At 45.8% G+C, this 18761-nt stretch overlaps 1 pseudogene; it reads left to right on the forward strand.

Moving 5' to 3' along the window:
* The first annotated feature begins 342 nt into the window (after positions 1-342).
* The window catches only part of LOC144479891 (cytochrome b-like), a 130387-nt pseudogene continuing 111968 nt past the window's right edge, over positions 343-18761 (forward strand).

Here is an 18761-nt window from a genome sequence, read left to right on the forward strand (position 1 = left end):
ATGGGATCTTCTCTGCCACCCATCAATGATGTAATCAGCCTCACAGTCATCGAGGGCGTGAACCTGGTACCATCAATTTAAAAGGATAAAAGTTAAAGTAACCGTTGTCCCAGATGACCATAGGCTGCCCTCCTTTGAGGGAAAGAACAGGCTGGTGGTGATTTTAACCTGAGGATCACCACACCTGGGGCAAGAGGCAAGGTTAATTTTGAAGGTGTATCCTTCATAATTAACCTCAGCCGGTACGAGAATTGAATCCATGCTGTTGGCGTCGCTTTGCATCATAAACCAGGTGCTCAGTGAACTCAGCAATCCGCTCCCATAACATGCCTAAGTGGCATAATGCCATATTTGCCAAAGACGTCAGATGTTCCCCTGTGCTGGTGTGACATCACATATGTAGGAATCACCACTGTCTCCAGCCACGATGTTAACTATGGTTGACTCATCCATAATATTCATGCTAAGGGAGCCTCACTCTTCTTTATCTGCGTATACTTACACGTCGCCCGAGGACTGCACAATGGCTCCTATCTTAACAAAGAAACATGAAACATTAGCGCAATTTTCCTATTTCTATTAATAGCAACAGCTTTCATTGGCTATGTTCTCCCATGAGGACAAATATCCTTCTGAGGCAATACAGTTATTACTAACCTTTTGTCCGCATTTCCCCACGTTGGGAATATATTAGTACAATGAATCTGAGGGTGCTTCTCAGTAGATAACGCCACCCTCAAACACTTCTTAGCCTTCCACTTCCTCCTCCCATTCCTCATCCTCACAATAACAGTCATTCACCTTCTATTTCTTCATGAAATCTGCTCCAACAACCCTCTAGGCATTAATTCTGACGCAGACAAAATCTCCTTCCCCCCCTACTTCTCATACAAAGACCTTGTTGGCTTCTTTGTTATAATCTTTTTCTTAACCATATTAGCCTTATTCCTACCTACCTTCTAGGAGACGCTGAAAACTTTATCCCAGCCAATCCTCTCAATGTAGACCCCTCCCCATGCCCCCCCCCACTGATGGTCAGAGACATGGGAGGGCTCCTAGCACCTTGGTAGTGCCAACTTGGCAGTGCCAGGGCAGAGACATGGTTGGGGCCAGGTCAGAGACAGATTCAAAGGGCAGGGCAGTGATGAGGGGGCGGGGGGGGGGAATCTGCCAGCAACAATGAATGGGTGGAAGGGGTGATTGCTAGTGACAATAACGTATGGTGACAATGGTGGGGAGGGGGCTCCTGATGTCCATTGCGGGGATGTCAGTGGGCCTGTTTCTTAGTGTTGTGATCATGGTGGCCTTCCGATCTCTGTGGAGCTGGTCTTGCAGCATCTTTAGGCCGCTTTCTGCACTGTAAGGATTCTATGATTCTATGGCTGCAATTAATGGTATGAAGATGAATTTGCAAATTCCAGCAGCTGATTGGTACAGCAGGGTTTTGAATTGAGAACATTGAACTGGTTAATGATTGGACAGATTCAATGACCTTTGAGTACGCAACATATTCCACACCATTTGATGGCATAAGTTACACTCAATGTACATTAATCCACAAGATTGATGCACTGGTCATCATTTTGTTTGACTTTGCTTCCAAATTCTATGCATTTAAATGAATATATGGATTATACTGCTGCATTATGGAGACATTGTGCTTTATTTAGTGACAAGGTATGTGCAATGGACAAATTATATTAACACATATTCTGGGGGCATGCAAGACGTTATAGAATTTACTGTGCAATAGGAGGCCACTCTAGCCTGTGCAAAATAAAGTGAAGAAAATAATCCCTCTCTTACATCCAGCACAAGACAAGATAGTCTCCATATGACTGTACTGATAGCCGGGTTCACTGGAGGAAAAGACTGTCACCTGCGAGGGAACAATACAGGAGCAGCTTGATGTCAGCTCCATTTTGCATGCAGTTTGAGTCTGGAAGACTGGCCCACAGCGAGAAAAGAATATCTCCTTTTGATGTGATTTGATTTATTATTGTCACATGTATTAGTATACAATGAAAAGTATTGTTTCTTGCACGCTGTACAGACAAAGCATACCATTCATAGAGAAGGAAACGAGAGGGTGCACAATGTAGTGTTACAGTCATAACCAGGATGTAGAGAAAGATCAACTTAATGCAAGGTAGGTCCATTCAAAAGTCTGATGGCAGCAGGGAAGAAGCTGTTCTTGAGTCGGTTGGTATGTGTCCTCAGACTTTTGTACCTTTTTCCCGACGGAAGAAGGTAGAAGAGAGGACGTTTCGTGAGTGATGCAAATGTATTCAGCACTTCTCACTTATCCCTGCACCGGCCCAGAATGAGAAAAAAATATCAATGATTTTCTGCAATGGAAAACGAGGCTGATACCAGGCAGTAAGAAGCCCCCTGGATTTCTCTCCGAAGGCTTTGCCTTTCAAACTCAAATTGTATGTAGAGTGGAAATTTCCATCATGCTGGCTGCTTTCTCTCCTGGGTGTAAATGCAAGAGTTCCTGTATTGTTCACTCATATGTGACACTTTCATTCTGCGCCTCCTGCTGTCAATGTATTCAACAAAAAAAAGATGGACTGAAATGAAACAATTCTAAACTGAGTTTTTACTGGTTGATTGCAAGACAACGACAAATTGCAATATGTAAATTTGTGTAACCGGGGGCAAGATTTTTTTTTCTTTGCTCTTTCACTTGTCAGTAACAAACAAATATTGGCAGCCTGAAATCACATTTGGAGACCATACAACCCCTGATGCTGATCTGAGCACAGGAGTTAGCAATTACTTACTATATTTCCTAACTGAATTGGAAAGATAAAGTCATGTTGCTGCGAGCAAGACATCAGCTGAAGGAAATTGTGGTACAAATATCATGCAGAGTTTGTGTGTGTGTATTTGTATGTGTATGTGTGCGCATGTGTGTACGTGTGATTGATTTGATCTATTATTGTCACATGTATTGGTATATATGTATTGTTTCTTGCGCACTATACAGACAAAGCATACCGTATATAGAGAAGGAAAAGAGAGAGTGCAGAATGTAGTGTTATAGTCATAGTTAGGGTGAAAAGAAAGATCAACTTAGTGCGAAGGTAGGTCCATTCAATACCCTTATGGCAGCAGGAAAGAAACTATTTGAGATGGTTGATATGTGTCCTCAGACTTTAGTATCTTTTTCTGGAAGGAAGAAAGTGGAAGAGGGTACGTCTGGGGTGAGTGTGGCCCTTGATTATGCTGGCTGCTTTTCCGAGGCAGTGGAAAGTTTAGGCTGTGTCAATGAATGGGAGTCTGGTTTGTGTGATGGACTGGGCTTCGTTCATGACCCTTTGTAGTTTATTGCAGTCTTGAACAGATCAGGAACCATACCAAGCTGTGATACAACCAGAAAGAATGCTTTTTATGGTGCACCTGTAAAAGTTGGAGAGAGTCGTAGCTGACATGCCAAATTTCCTTAGCCTCCTGAGAAAGCAGAGGCACCGGTGGGCTTTCTTAACGGTAACGTCGGCAAGCAGCGATGAGGACAGGTTGTTGGTGATGTGGACACCAAAAAACGAAGTTCTCAACCATTTCTACTTCGACCCTATTGATATAGACAGGGTCATGTCTTCCACTATGCTTCCTGTATTCGATGACTATCTCCTTCATTTTGTTGACATTGTGGGAGAGGTTACTGTTGTCGCACCAGTTTCTCTCTCTCTTTCCTGTACTCCATCTCATCATTGTTTGAGATCCAACCCACTATGGTGGTGTCATCAGCAAACTTGAAAATCGAGTTGGAGGGGAATTTGGCCACACAGTCATAGTTGTCTAAGGAGCATAGTAAGGGGCTGAGGACACAGCCTTGTGGGGCACCCCCAGTGTTGAGGATGATCGTGGAGGAGGTGTTGTTGCCCACTCTTGCTGACTGCGGTCTGTGGTTTAGGAAGTTCAGGATCCAGTCGCAGAGGGAGGAGCCAAGCCCCAGGCCATGAAGTTTGGAGATGAGTTTCGCAGGGATAATGGTGTTGAAGGCTGAGCTGTTGCCGATAAATAGGAGTCTGACATAGGTGTCTTTGTTATTTAGGTGTTCCAGGGTTGAGGGTAAGACCAGGGAGATGGCGCCTGCTGTGGACCTGTTGCGGCAGTAGACAAACTGTAGTGGATTTAGGTAATCTGGGAGGCCGGAATTTATTCGTGCCATGACTAACCTTTTGAAGAACTTCATAATGATGGATGTCAGAGCCACCGGACGATAGTCATTAAGGCACGCTGCCTGGCTTTTCTTTGGAACCGGGATGATGGTCGACTTCTTGAAATAGATAGGGACAAAGTGAGGTTGAAAATGTCTGCGAATATCCCTGCGAGCTGGTCCGCGCAGGATCTGACTGCTTGTCTGCATGCCCTATCCGGGCCAGTCGCTTTCCATGGGTTCACTTTCGAGAAGGCTGCTCTGACGTCTGCAATGATGACCTCGGGTACAGGTTCGTCCAAGGCTCCCAGGGTGGAGGGCATGCTCTCGCTGACCTCTTGCTCAAAACGGGCATAGAATGCATTGAGCTCATCAGGGAGCCGGCGATTTTACATGCCTTCATCTTGTAGCCTGTTATATCTTGCAGACCTTGCCATAGTCGATGGGATTCTGTGTGGCTAGTCTGGGACTCTAGCTTGGTCTGGTACTGTCTTTTGGCATCTTTGATGGATCTCCATAGGTCATATCTGGCTTTCGTGTATAGTAAGAAGTTTAACAACACCAGGTTAAAGTCCAACAGGTTTATTTGGTAGCAAAAGCCACACAAGCTTTCGAGGCTCTGAGCCCCTTCTTCAGGTGAGTGGGAATTCTGTTCACAAACAGAACTTATAAGACACAGACTCAATTTACATGAATAATGGTTGGAATGCGAATACTTACAACTAATCCAGTCTTTAAGAAACAAAACAATGGGAGTGGAGAGAGCATCAAGACAGGCTAAAAAGATGTGTATTGTCTCCAGACAAGACAGCCAGTGAAACTCTGCAGGTCCACGCAACTGTGGGAGTTACAAATAGTGTGACATAAATTCTGATTCTAGGATCGCATGATAAAGACTCAGGAGGAAAAAAGCAGAAATATTTATGTGAAATAGTGTGACATAAACCCAATATCCCGGTTGAGGCCGTCCTTGTGTGTGCGGAACCTGGCTATCAGTTTCTGCTCCGCGACTCTGCGCTGTCGTGTGTCGCGAAGGCCGCCTTGGAGAACGCTTACCCGAATATCAGAGGCCGAATGCCCGTGACCGCTGAAGTGCTCCCCAACAGGAAGAGAACAGTCTTGCCTGGTGATTGTCGAGCGGTGTTCATTCATCCGTTGTCGCAGCGTCTGCATAGTTTCCCCAATGTACCATGTCGCAGCGTCTGCATAGTTTCCCCAATGTACCATGCGAGAACCTCTCCGGCTATGTCGAGGGCATCCTGAAACCCATTGTACAAAGAACCCCCAGCTTTTGTCGCGACACGACGGACTTCCTACAGAAACTCGGCACACATGGAGCAGTTGAACCAGGAGCGCTCCTCGTCACAATGGATGTCTCAGCACTCTACACCAGCATCCCCCATGACGATGGCATTGCTGCAACGGCCTCAGTGCTCAGCGCCAACAACTGCCAGTTTCCAGATGCAATTTTACATCTCATCCGCTTCATCCTGGACCACAATATCTTCACCTTCAACAACCAGTTCTTCATCCAGACACACGGAACAGCCATGGGGACCAAATTTGCACCTCAATATGCCAACATCTTCATGCACAGGTTCGAACAAGACTTCTTCACCGCACGGGACCTTCAACCGGTGCTATACACTAGATACATCGATGACATTTTCTTCCTTTGGACTCATGGTGAACAATCACTGAAACAACTCTATGATGACATCAACAAGTTCCATCCCACCATCAGGCTCACCATAGACTACTCTCCGGAATCGGTTGCATTCTTGGACACGCGCATCTCCATTAAGGACGGTCACCTCAGCACCTCACTGTACCGCAAGCCCACGGATAACCTCACGATGCTCCACTTCTCCAGCTTCCACCCTAAACACGTTAAAGAAGCCATCCCCTACGGACAAGCCCTCCGTATACACAGGATCTGCTCGGATGAGGAGGATCGCAACAGACACCTCCAGACGCTGAAAGATGCCCTCATAAGAACAGGATATGGCGCTAGACTCATTGATCAACAGTTCCAACGCGCCACAGCGAAAAACCGCACCGACCTCCTCAGAAGACAAACACGGGACACAGTGGACAGAGTACCCTTCGTTGTCCAGTACTTCCCCGGAGCGGAGAAGCTACGGCATCTCCTCCGGAGCCTTCAACATGTCATTGATGAAGACGAACATCTCGCCAAGGCCATCCCCACACCCCCACTTCTTGCCTTCAAACAACCGCACAACCTCAAACAGACCATTGTCCGCAGCAAACTACCCAGCCTTCAGGAGAACAGTGACCAAGACACCACACAACCCTGCCACAGCAACCTCTGCAAGACGTGCCGGATCATCGACACAGATGCCATCATCTCACGTGAGAACACCATCCACCAGGTACACGGTACATACTCTTGCAACTCGGCCAACGTTGTCTACCTGATACGCTGCAAGAAAGGATGTCCCGAGGCATGGTACATTGGGGAAACTATGCAGACGCTGCGACAACGGATGAATGAACACCGCTCGACAATCACCAGGCAAGACTGTTCTCTTCCTGTTGGGGAGCACTTCAGCGGTCACGGGCATTCGGCCTCTGATATTCGGGTAAGCGTTCTCCAAGGCGGCCTTCGCGACACACGACAGCGCAGAGTCGCGGAGCAGAAACTGATAGCCAGGTTCCGCACACACAAGGACGGCCTCAACCGGGATATTGGGTTTATGTCACACTATTTCACATAAATATTTCTGCTTTTTTCCTCCTGAGTCTTTATCATGCGATCCTAGAATCAGAATTTATGTCACACTATTTGTAACTCCCACAGTTGCGTGGACCTGCAGAGTTTCACTGGCTGTCTTGTCTGGAGACAATACACATCTTTTTAGCCTGTCTTGATGCTCTCTCCACTCCCATTGTTTTGTTTCTTAAAGACTGGATTAGTTGTAAGTATTCGCATTCCAACCATTATTCATGTAAATTGAGTCTGTGTCTTATAAGTTCTGTTTGTGAACAGAATTCCCACTCACCTGAAGAAGGGGCTCAGAGCCTCGAAAGCTTGTGTGGCTTTTGCTACCAAATAAACCTGTTGGACTTTAACCTGGTGTTGTTAAACTTCTTACTGTGTTTACCCCAGTCCAACGCCGGCATCTCCACATCATTTCGTGTATAGGTCAGGGTCGCCTGACTTGAATGCCTCAGATCTGGACTTCAGCAAGCAGTGGATATCCCTGTTCATCCATGGTTTCCAGTTGGGAAACACATGGATTTGCTTTTTTGGTACACAGTCTTCTATACACTTACTAATGAAGTCAGTTACTGTAGTGTGTGTGTGTGTGTGTGAGATGAGTCACATGAGAGGTTCCTAACAGATATCCTATCAAATGCTGCCTTATGTGTGGGAATCCCAGACCATCTGTCCTGTTGGGCCTTACAGATCATTTGTTTTTACACTGGGGTCCCCAGAGTTAAGGTGGTGCTGGAGAGCATCCCAGAGGTTCTTTCAGTTTACTAAATGATATTTTCTGCCTGCCGTTGGATTTCTCTATTTATTGACATATTCGCATATAATTTCTGCTGTCGTATGCTAATCATAGATCATAGAATCCCTACAGTGCAGAAGGAGGCCATTCGGCCCATTGAACCTGCACCAACAATCCCACCCAAGCCCTATCCCTGTAACCCCAGGTATTTACCCAGCTAATCTCCCTGACATTAAGGGAAAAATTGGTGTGGCCAATCCACCTAATCTCTAATGTACAGTGACAGTGTTGCTTTACTTTGTACAGCTCACATTTCATTTCTATATTTCCAAAGAAAAATCATTGAAATAGCAGAGAAATTCAGGTAACTTCATAGGAACACGATCAAAGAAATGTATGCCATGCCTCATGAGGAGATAGTCAGTGAAGCAATAGGTTTTATGGTTCACCTTGAAAGATGAGACTGACAAGGAGAGAAGGAGAGGACTAGAAAACAAGTTTCAGATCTTCGGACCTAGGCAACTAAAGGCGTGGGCTGGAATTTTACCACCCCACCTGCCACGGGAATCGGAGTGGGCGAGGGGCGGACAATGGAAAGGTCCGTTGACCTCGGGTGGGATTTTACCGTTTCAGGATGAGCGAGGCCATAAAATCTCACCCATGATGTTCACGATGATGAGGTTTAATAATTGCATGCAGCTATTTTAAATTTTGCACAAGAGGTTCCGTTTTTAGAGAAGGCGCTGAATATATCAAGAAAATAATATAATTGATCTTCTGTTGCAAACTCAGCCTGTTAATCTCTAAGTGGATTAAAGATGTAGAATCATAAAATCCCTATAGTGCAGAAGGAGGCTATTCAGCCCATCGAGTCAGCCCTGACCACAATCCCATCCAGCCCTATCTCCAGAACCCCATGCATTTACCCTAGCTAGTCCACCTGACACTAAGGGGCAATTTACCATGGCCAATCCACCTAACCCACACATCTTTGGACTGTGGGATGAAACCAGAGCCCCCAGAGGAAACCCACGCAGAAAGGTGGAGAACGTGCAAACTCCGCACAGGTACTGACCCAAGCCGGGAATCCAACCCACTCCCTGGCACTGTGAGGCAGCAGTGCTAACCACTGTGTCGCCGTGCTGCCCCATGCATTGTAAAACAGTTCTTAAAGAGGCAGAGGTATTTTCAATGATTTGTTTTCTATTTTCACAGTAATTATTTTGCGTTTTTCTGTGTTTCTCAGTTCTTGTCCTCTTGGCTAAGTTTACTTCATGTGGACTTACTTTGGAATCTTCTGCTAGACTTAGCTTCTCTCTGCTTCACCTCTCTCTTGTCCATGAGATCTTTCTCTTGTCCTCTTTGAGGCAAATTTATTGAACTGCTGACCACTCAAATACCTTTCCTGACTATTAAATTCCCTCACCTCAGGTACTGTTATCTTCTTTTTCAAAACCGTCTTCACCATCATCTCCCCACCCATTACCCACCTCGCTTCGTAGTGACTCTCTCATCCGGTCTGTCCTTGCAAACTCCTGCGCCATCTCCAACCTTTCTTCCCCAAACCCTTGAATGCACTGTCGCCACCTAAATAAATACAATGCATCTTCCTCACAGTTCCAATCAACTTTCCACTCTCACCTCAGCTCTCAAAAGGTACAAAGTACATCTCTCTGACCGTAAACACGATGCTCTATCGCTCTTCATTCTTGTCGACCTCTCTGCATCCTTTGATATGATCCTTCTTCAGCCCTTCTGCAATGCAAGGTTCAATGGGACCACCTTTAGCTTTTTTCAACACTTCCGTTTCAAAGGATAGTCAATAGTTTCTCTTCCAACCTTCATGTCGTTACTGCTGTATTTCTTCCATCTTTCAATCAATGTTGTAGTCTCTTCACCCATTTAATCACCACCTCCTCATCCACTGCCTCAAATTAAAATCAGCTGTTTTCAACCTTCTTGTCCAGTTTCTTTTACCAAGCTTTTGGCAACATTGCCGAATATCATAGAATCCATACAGTGCAGAAGGAGAACATTCGGCCCATCGAGTCTGCACCAACCACAATCCCACCCAGGCCCTATCCCCATACCCCATGCATTTACCCTAGATAGTCCCCCCTGACACTAAGGGGCAATTTAACATGCCCAATCCACCTAACCCTGCACACCTTTGAACTTCATATCTTTCTCTTTGGCTCTGTTTCTGTCTGATTGTTTTAAATCAGGTTCGGTGTATTGGCCATGCTAAATTCTCCCTCAGTGTACCCGACCAGGCGCCGGAGTGCGGCGACTCAAGGATTTTCACAGTCACTTCATTGCAGTGTTAATGTAAGCCTACTTATGACACTAATAAATAAAGTTTAAACATGATGTGACAGTTACCAGAGCTTTCCTTTCATTTCTTCATGGAATATAGGGACTGTTAGCAAGGCTAACATTCATTACCCATCTCTAGTCACCAGTAAGAGTGGCATTCTGGACCATTTCATGGAGTAGTTAGGGGCTATCCCCTTCGCGAGGGTCTGGAGTTAATCCAGACCAGGTAAGAGCAGCAGATTTCCTCTCCTAAATGGTTATTTGTGAACCAGATGGATCCTCACGAGTCTGGCAGTTAGATGGTCAGCACAGCTAATGCCAGTTTTATTTATTCCCGAGTTATTAATTGAATTTAAATTCCCCCATCTGCCATGGTGGGACTTACCATGCCTTTGGATAATTTGTCCTGGCCTCTGGATTACTGGTGTAGTGACAGCACCAGTATGCCAGTGCACCCTGGACTACACAACTTGGTGTTGCTATTTCACAACATTTTTCAAATATTTATTTCTAAATGGATTTCCTGGCTGCAAAAGCCCCAGAAACCTAACTGTAATTGAATCTTTCATATGTGTTCAGTACATAAAGGGATATTAAATTCCAAAAATTTATTCCTGTTCAGAGTGAAACAAGCAAGAATCCATGCTGGTTAACGCAACAATTTCAGGTTATGATAGGAATTATTAGTAAAGCATTCCGATTTCATTACTTTCTCAGGTCAAAGAGTAGCAAAAAAGAAAATACATGTTATGGAAACCAAATGGCAGAAGAATCAGATCTCCTTCCCCTGGTTGGAAAACCAACCTGATAACATTGATGGTGACAGATTTCATAAGCTTTGTATCATCACGGCACATATATGTGAACAACTCTATTCGGGTTGGTTATCATAGAATCATAGAAACCCTACAATGCAGAAGGAGACCATTCGGCCCATTGAGTCTGCACCAATATCAATCCCACCCAGGCCCTATCCACGTAACCCCACATATTCATCCCACTAATCCCTCTAACCTACGCATCCCGGGCAACTAAGGGGCAATTTAGCATGGCCAATGCAACTAACCCGCACATCTTTGGACTGTGGGAGGGAACCGGAGCACCCGGAGGAAGCCCACGCAGACACAGGGAGAACATGCAAACTCCACACAGACAGTGACCCAAGTCGGGAATCAAACCTGGGTCCCTGGTGCTGTGAGGCAGAAGTGCCAACCACTGTCTTGAAGTCACTTTTATGATCAAGCTTACTATTTGAACCCCCCCTTCTAGGTTGATATGTGCAATCCCCTCATAGCTTAGCTCCACCATGTCTATGCAACCTCCTGCAGGGCTGCAACAAATACTGAAAGGCCGAGATAGAGTGGGGAAGATGTTTCCATTAGTAGGAGAGACAAGGATCTGAAGGCACAGCCTCAGAATAAGGGAACAACCCTTTAGAACTGATTTGAGGAGGAATTTCTTCAGCCAGAGGGTGGTGATTCTATGGAATTCATCGCCACAGAAGAGTGTGGAAACCAGGTCATTGAGTATACTTAAGACAGAGATAGATAGGTTCATGATTGGTAAGGGGATCAAAGGTTACGGAAAAAGGCAGGAGAATGGACTTGAGAAACTTATGATGTGGAGATGCCGGCGTTGGACTGGGCTGGGCACAGTAAGAAGTCTCACAACGCTAGGTCAAAGTCCAACAGGTTTATTTGGAATCACGAGTTTTCGGAGCGTTGCTCCTTTATCAGGTGAGTGGAGTCCCCAAATAAACCTGTTGGACTTTAACTTGGTGTTGTGAGACTTCTTACTGAGAAACTTATTAGCCATGATTGAATGGCGGCGCAGACACGATGGGCCGAATGGCCTAATTTTTCTCCTATATCTTATGGTCTGATGTTCTTAACACCCCACATCCTGATACCCCTCCTGTTCTGCCTTCTTCCCCACTTTTCATCAGTATTGATGACCGTGCTTCCAGGTTCCTAAGCCCCAAAATCTGGAATTCTCCCCCTAAACTTTTCCCCTTTTTGCCTCTCATTTCTTCTTTAAGACACTCCTTAAAACCTTGCCTCTTTGAGCAAGCTTTTGGTTGCCTTCCTCGTGTCTCCTTGGTGTCAACTTTTGTTTGATAACAATTCTGTGAAGTACTTTGGGCCATTTCAAAACAGTAATGGTATCCCACAAATTCACATTGTTGTTGTTCCACCCAGTGGGGTGACTACACATCACACATTTAAGAAAACAAGCAGTTGGCACATTACTTTGGATAATCAGCTCTTTCATTTGTATACTCACCGTGCAGCAGCAAAACATTGAAGTTTCCCATAAGGAGGGGGTCAATGCAGCCATGTGCTCATTTTAAGCCTCAGTTTGCTGATCCTTATGGTACCACCTCTTGCTTGCTACCCCTCAACAGTGAGCTGTGTTACTTATGCAGCTCAGGGGGATTGTGCCAGGGGAAATCAACCAGGGGGATTGTGCAGCAATGTTGTTACTTTCTCCAATGGTCAGAAGTTAATTTTCTTTTTTATTCATTCATGGAATGTGGGTGTCACTAGCTGGGCCAGTATTTATTGTCCATCTCTGAGGGCATTTAAGTGTCAACCACTGCTGTGGATCTGGAGTCTCTGCAGTCGCATGGAGGCCAGACCGGGTAAGAACGGCAGATATTAGTGAACCAGATGGGTTGCGACAATTCACAGCAATAACGTGGTCATCATTAGACTTTTATTTCCAGATATTTTTTATTGAATTCAAATTTCACCATCTGCTATGGTGGGATTTGAACTTGGGTCCCCAGAACATTACTCTGGGTCTCTGGATTACTAGCCCAGTGACAATACCACAATGCCACCACCTCCCCTAACATGGTTTGCAAGATACTGCCTTGACCAGAGCCTTTATAACTGCTTGTTGCTCCTGCTTTAAGCCTATAATTGAAGCAAAGGAACAAATGATAGAAGCCTGCTTCCAAATATACCTTCCAACATAGCCAACATGCCAATCTTTTAACAGCGGGACATTTGTGAACTCTTATCCTTGCTTTTATGGTAAGTGAGTTTGAAGAGGAACAAGGTACAAGAACTAACTTGTATGTAGCCTGCTCGTGGAGAAGGTCCATGACTTTGACTTTGCCCATGTAAGACTATCCAGGGTGCCTCTTTCAAAGAATTAAAAGATTAATAATCTCAATCCTCCACCAATTTGAGCCTGGCTGTGGGTATTCCCTATCACCTCATCAGGTAATCATTATAGTAATTATGAGGGGTCAAAAGTTAAAGGACACCTGCATTGTCAAAGTCAAATCCAACCTGCAGTTCATCTTCTGTGTCAGTCAGTGACTGTGCATCATGCTGCTTGATTCAGTGATAATGAAGACGTGTGTGCCAAGGCTGATTCACAGCATGCTGTATATTGAAGTGAAGCAAATCTACTAGCAGAGGGCAGCTGCTGGCCACAGCATATCTTATTGTGTCTGTAATAACTCAGGATGGATGCTGAATTTCATTTCCTATGTTCTTATTTCACTATTGCAGTGATCCAGCCTGCTGCCTTACCCTGAGATGAACCAATTGTTGACTGGGCCACTTTTCTCAGGAGACTTAGGAAATTCGGCATGTCCACTATGACTCTCACCAATGTTTGCAGATGCACCATCAAAAGCAACTTGGTATGGCTCCTGCTCTGACCGACATCACAAGAAACTCCAATAACTTGTGAACACAGCCCAGCCCATCACGCAAACCAGCCTCCCATCCATTCACTCTGTCTACACTTCCCACTGCCTTAGAAAAGCAGCCAGCATAATCAAGGACCCCATGCACCACGGACATTCTCTCTTCCAACTTCTTCCATCAGGAAAAAGATACAAAAGTCTGAAAACTCATACCAACCGAGTCAAGAACAGTTTCTTCCCTACTGCCATCAGACTTCTGAATGGCCTTATCACATATTAAGTAGATCTTTCTCTTCACCCTATCAGCAACTGCAACACTGTGGTAAACCACTGTTAGCTTATTACCTGTATATGGAAGCCCAAATGACCTCTGTCTTGGGAACCTTCATTGCACGTGTACCTGAGTTCCATTGTAGTCATCAGCATAGTGAACTGTAACCAAAATTGCGGACCACTCAAGTCAACATCTGCAGCATGCTGCTTTGCATGGTTTATGATGATTGGACTAACATCTGGTGCTCGGAGAGCAATTTTCTTTCACAGTCAGGGTTCGTGGGTTTTAAATCCTCTTGCCAATTGATTGATGTGTATTAAATGGTGCTGTGGACAACAGGCTCCTTTTTGTCCTTTGCTGACAAGCTCTTGCTTGCTCACAATGAGTGTTCACTGTCTAAGTCTCTGGGTGGATGTATCGGAATTGTTGCTTGGAAAGGATAGTGTGAGTGAGTGACAGCGTGTGCTGTGAAGAACTGCCATACTTAGATATGTTTGTGCATAAATTGGCTCCATATGGCCCATTAAGGTTATAGAAATCATAGAATCATAGAAACCCTACAGTACAGAAAGAGGCCATTCGGCCCATCGAGTCTGCACCGATCACAATCCCACCCAGGCCCTACCCCCATATCCCTACATATTTTACCCGCTAATCCCTCTAATCTACACACCTCAGGACACTAAGGGGCAATTTTAGCATGGCCAATCAACCTAACCCGCACATCTTTGGACGGTGGGAGGAAACCGGAGCACCCGGAGGAAACCCACGCAGACATGAGGAGAATGTGCAAACTCCACACAGACAGTGACCCAAGCCGGGAATCGAACCCAGGTCCCTGGAGCTGTGAAGCAGCAATGCTAACCACTGCGCTACCGTGCCGCTTTGGTAGCTTTGGTTATCCACTTTGGGAGCAATAATGGGATAATATGCAGATTATTATTTGAATGGTGTAAATTAAGAGAGGTGGTTACTCAGCAAGACCTTGGTGTCCTCATGCATCAGTCACTGAAAGTAAGCACGCAAGTACAGCAGGTAGTAAAGAAGGCGAATGGAATGTTGGCCTTATTGCAAGAGGATGACTATAGGAAAAGAGATGATTTACTATCAATTGTATAGGGTGTTGGTGAGGCTACAGCGGGAGTATTGTGTGCAGTTTTGGCGTCATTATCTGAGGAAGGATGCCCTTGCTATCAGGGAGTGCAGTGAAGGTTTACCAGGCTGATTCCTGGGATGGCAGGTCTGTCACATGAGGAGAGACTAAGTCGGTCCGGATTATATTCATTGGAGTTTAGAAGAGTGGGAGGGGATCTCATGGAAACAAATTCTAATATGATCAGACAGGGTAGATTCAGAAAGAATGTTCCCGATGGTGGGGGAGTCCAGACTAGGGGTCACAGTTTGAGGATAAGGGGTAAATCTTTTAGAACTGGGGTGAGGATAAATGTCTTCACCCAGAGAGTGGTAAATATGTGGAATTCACTACCAGAGAAAGTAGTTGAGCCCAAAATGTTGTGCGATTTTAGTAAAGCGTTTGACAAAGTCCCTCATGGTAGGCTAGTGAAAAAGGTTGGATCCCATGGGATAAAGGGGGAGGTGGCTAGATGGGTGGAGAACTGGCTTGGTCATAGAAGACAGAGGGTGGTAGTGGAAGGGTCTTTTTCCGGCTGGAGGCCTGTGACTAGTGGTGTACCGCAGGGCTCTGTATTGGGACCTCTGCTGTTTGTGATTTATATAAATGATCTGGAAGAAGGAGTAACTGGGGTGATCAGTAAGTTTGCGGACGACACAAAACTGGCAGGACTTGCAGATAGTGAGGAACATTGTCAGAGGCTACAGAAGGATATAGATAGGCTGGAAATTTGGGCAAGGAAATGGCAGATGGAGTTCAATCCTGATAAATGCGAAGTGATGCATTTTGGTGGGAATAATGTAGGGAGGAGCTACACGATAAATGGAAGAACCATAAAGGGTGTAGAGACGCAGAGGGACCTGGGTGTGCAAGTCCACAGATCTTTGAAGGTGACGTCACAGGTGGAGAAGGTGGTGAAGAAGGCATATGGCATGCTTGCCTTTATAGGACGGGGCATAGAGTATAAAAGTTGGGGTCTGATGTTGCAGATGTATAGAATGTTGGTTCGGCCGCATTTGGAATACTGCGTCCAGTTCTGGTCGCCACACTACCAGAAGGACGTGGAGGCTTTGGAGAGAGTACAGAGGAGGTTTACCAGGATGTTGCCTGGTATGGAGGGGCTTGGTTATGAGGAGAGATTGGGGAAACTGGGGTTGTTCTCCTTGGAAAGACGGAGGATGAGGGGAGACTTAATAGAGGTGTATAAAATTATGAAAGGCATAGATAGGGTGAACGGTGGGAAGCTTTTCCCCGGGTCGGTGGTGACGTTCACGAGGGGTCATAGGTTCAAGGTGAAGGGGGGGAGGTTTAACACAGATATCAGAAGGACATATTTCACACAGAGGGTCGTGGGGGCCTGGAATGTGTTGCCGGGCAAGGTGGTGGAGGCGGACACACTGGGAACGTTTAAGACTTATCTAGACAGCTATATGAACGGAGTGGGAATGGAGGGATACAAAAGAGTGATCTAGTTTGGACCAGGGAGCGGCGCGGGCTAATTGTTCCTGGTTTCTCGTTTCAAGGCTTCATTCTACGATCATCTTGCTGGTGCCAGTACAGAGTGAGACTGCGGATAGTTGGGAACCTGTCTTGGGGGCAGGGGATTCATATGGTGTTCGTGGAAGTGGAAATGACTCGGGTTGGGAAGCATTTTCCGATCGGGGCCATTGTGATCTCCTGGACTCGTTTTGATCGCCTCAGGGGGTCGGAGAGGAATTTCCCAGATTTTTTTTTCCCCATATTGGCCCTGGGGTTTTTCACTCTGGGTTTTCGCCTCTCCCTGGAGATCACATGGTCTGGAATGGGGGGGTGGGGGTAAGTTAATAGGTTGTAATGAACAAAGCATCGTAGCTGTGAGGGACAGCTCGGTGGATAGGATATTGGTATGTAGATAGGCTGGAAAATTGGGCGGGGATCCTGGATTCAGGATTCAATCCTGGACCGGGGAGCGGCGCGGGCTTGGAGGGCCGAAGGGCCTGTTCCTGTGCTGTATTGTTCTTTGTTCTTTGTTCTTTGATTTCAAGAAGGAATCAGATATAGCTCTTGGGGTTAAATGGAACAGAGAATACAAGGACAATCTGGGGATTGAATCATCCATGATCATAATGAATTGAGGAGGACACTCAAATGACCGACTGGCCTATTCCTGTGTCTATTGTCTATGTATGTTTTTATATCGGAGAGATTACAGTCATTGTGAGCAACATTCATATATAACTTTCAGTGGAAGGAGTGACTTCATAGAATCCCTATGGTGCAGAAGAAGTCCATTCGGTCCATTGAACCTGCACAATCCCAACCAACCCTTATCCCTGTATTTACCCTGCTAAATCCCCTAACCTACACATCTTGGGACACTAAGGGACAAATTAGCATGACCAATCCACCTAACACGCACATCTTTGGACTGTGGGAGGAAAATGGAGCGCCCGGAGGAAACTCATGCAGACACGGCGGGGGGAATGTGCAAACTCCACACAGACAGTCATCCGAGGTTGGACTAGAACCCGGGTCTCTGGCATAGTGAGGCATCAGTGCTAACCACAGTGCCACCTGCTGCCCACTTGGTGAAGTGTTTCAATATGTGTTTCATTACTCGGAAAGGAATTAGAGTATAAACTGAGAAGAAGAACACAAGCTGTAGCCTTCCTACTCCCGTGTTCAGCACCCTCAATAGCCTGCCTCTCCAGTCTGTGTACCATTTCCTTTTCGCATGGGGCGAGAAGATGAGTACTAGAGAATCCATCTCCTTTAATCACTTTGCTTTTATCTTCTCCTTAAACAGAGTCGAAGAAATGAGAAATTCCAACTGTCAAAGTGACATGCAAGAACATCAAATTGTCAGCACGCAGCATTACTGATTGTTTCACGTAACAACCCTCACATTCAGCCAAATCAGATGAGAAGTTTATTTATGCAGTGAATGCAAACTGTTACATAATAGGCATTTATGGTAAAAATTGACAGCAGCTTAAGTGAATGCGGAGGGGTAATTATAAGTATCATGCAGGTTTAATATTCTGCATTAGTGTAAGATATTAGTAAATTCTCACTGATGGAATGGTGAGTTCTTTCATCATTGTTTCCTGATGTATTAAGTCATAATTCCTCCATTCTGCCTTTACTACTCCCAGTGGAGTCATTTAACCCTCACTGCTAGAAAGGCTGGAATTTTACTGTTCCGCCCGCCACGGGAATCGGAGCGTGCGAGGCGCGGACAATGGGAAGGTCCGTTGACCTTGGGTGGGATTTTACAGTTTCAGTTGCGCCCACCATCCTGAGAGTTGGCACTGGTCACATCACCAGTGACTTTGACAGGCCTGTTGCCATTTTAAGTTCAATTGAGCATAGATTGACAACAGATGGGACTTCTATTCGTCCTTGGACGGAAGTCTTGCTTTGGAGAGCTGTTAGCCAATCAGATTGACTGACAGTTCTCCAACCCCACCCACAATGCTGTAGTGGCCAGAAGAGGTATTTCAGTGCTCTGCCTGAGCCTCAGTTCCAGAACTGCACTTCAGGTTAGTACCTTGGATCCCAGGGACGGGAGGTAGTGAATGCCCTGGGGGTTCAAGAGGGAGATGATCTCAGTGTCAAGGGGCAGGTCAGGGGTGGAGGGAGGGCTGGAGCTACCAGGCCCTTGAGAGAGCGCTGTCCAAAATCTGAAAGGGCCTTCAGACTGAGGCGCCCCTTCCTTCTCGCCTGAGGTCGAGAAAGTTCACTTTTTCTATTCG

The sequence above is a fragment of the Mustelus asterias genome, chromosome 27, assembly GCF_964213995.1.
Source record: "Mustelus asterias chromosome 27, sMusAst1.hap1.1, whole genome shotgun sequence".
NCBI classification, from domain to species: Eukaryota; Metazoa; Chordata; class Chondrichthyes; order Carcharhiniformes; family Triakidae; genus Mustelus; species Mustelus asterias.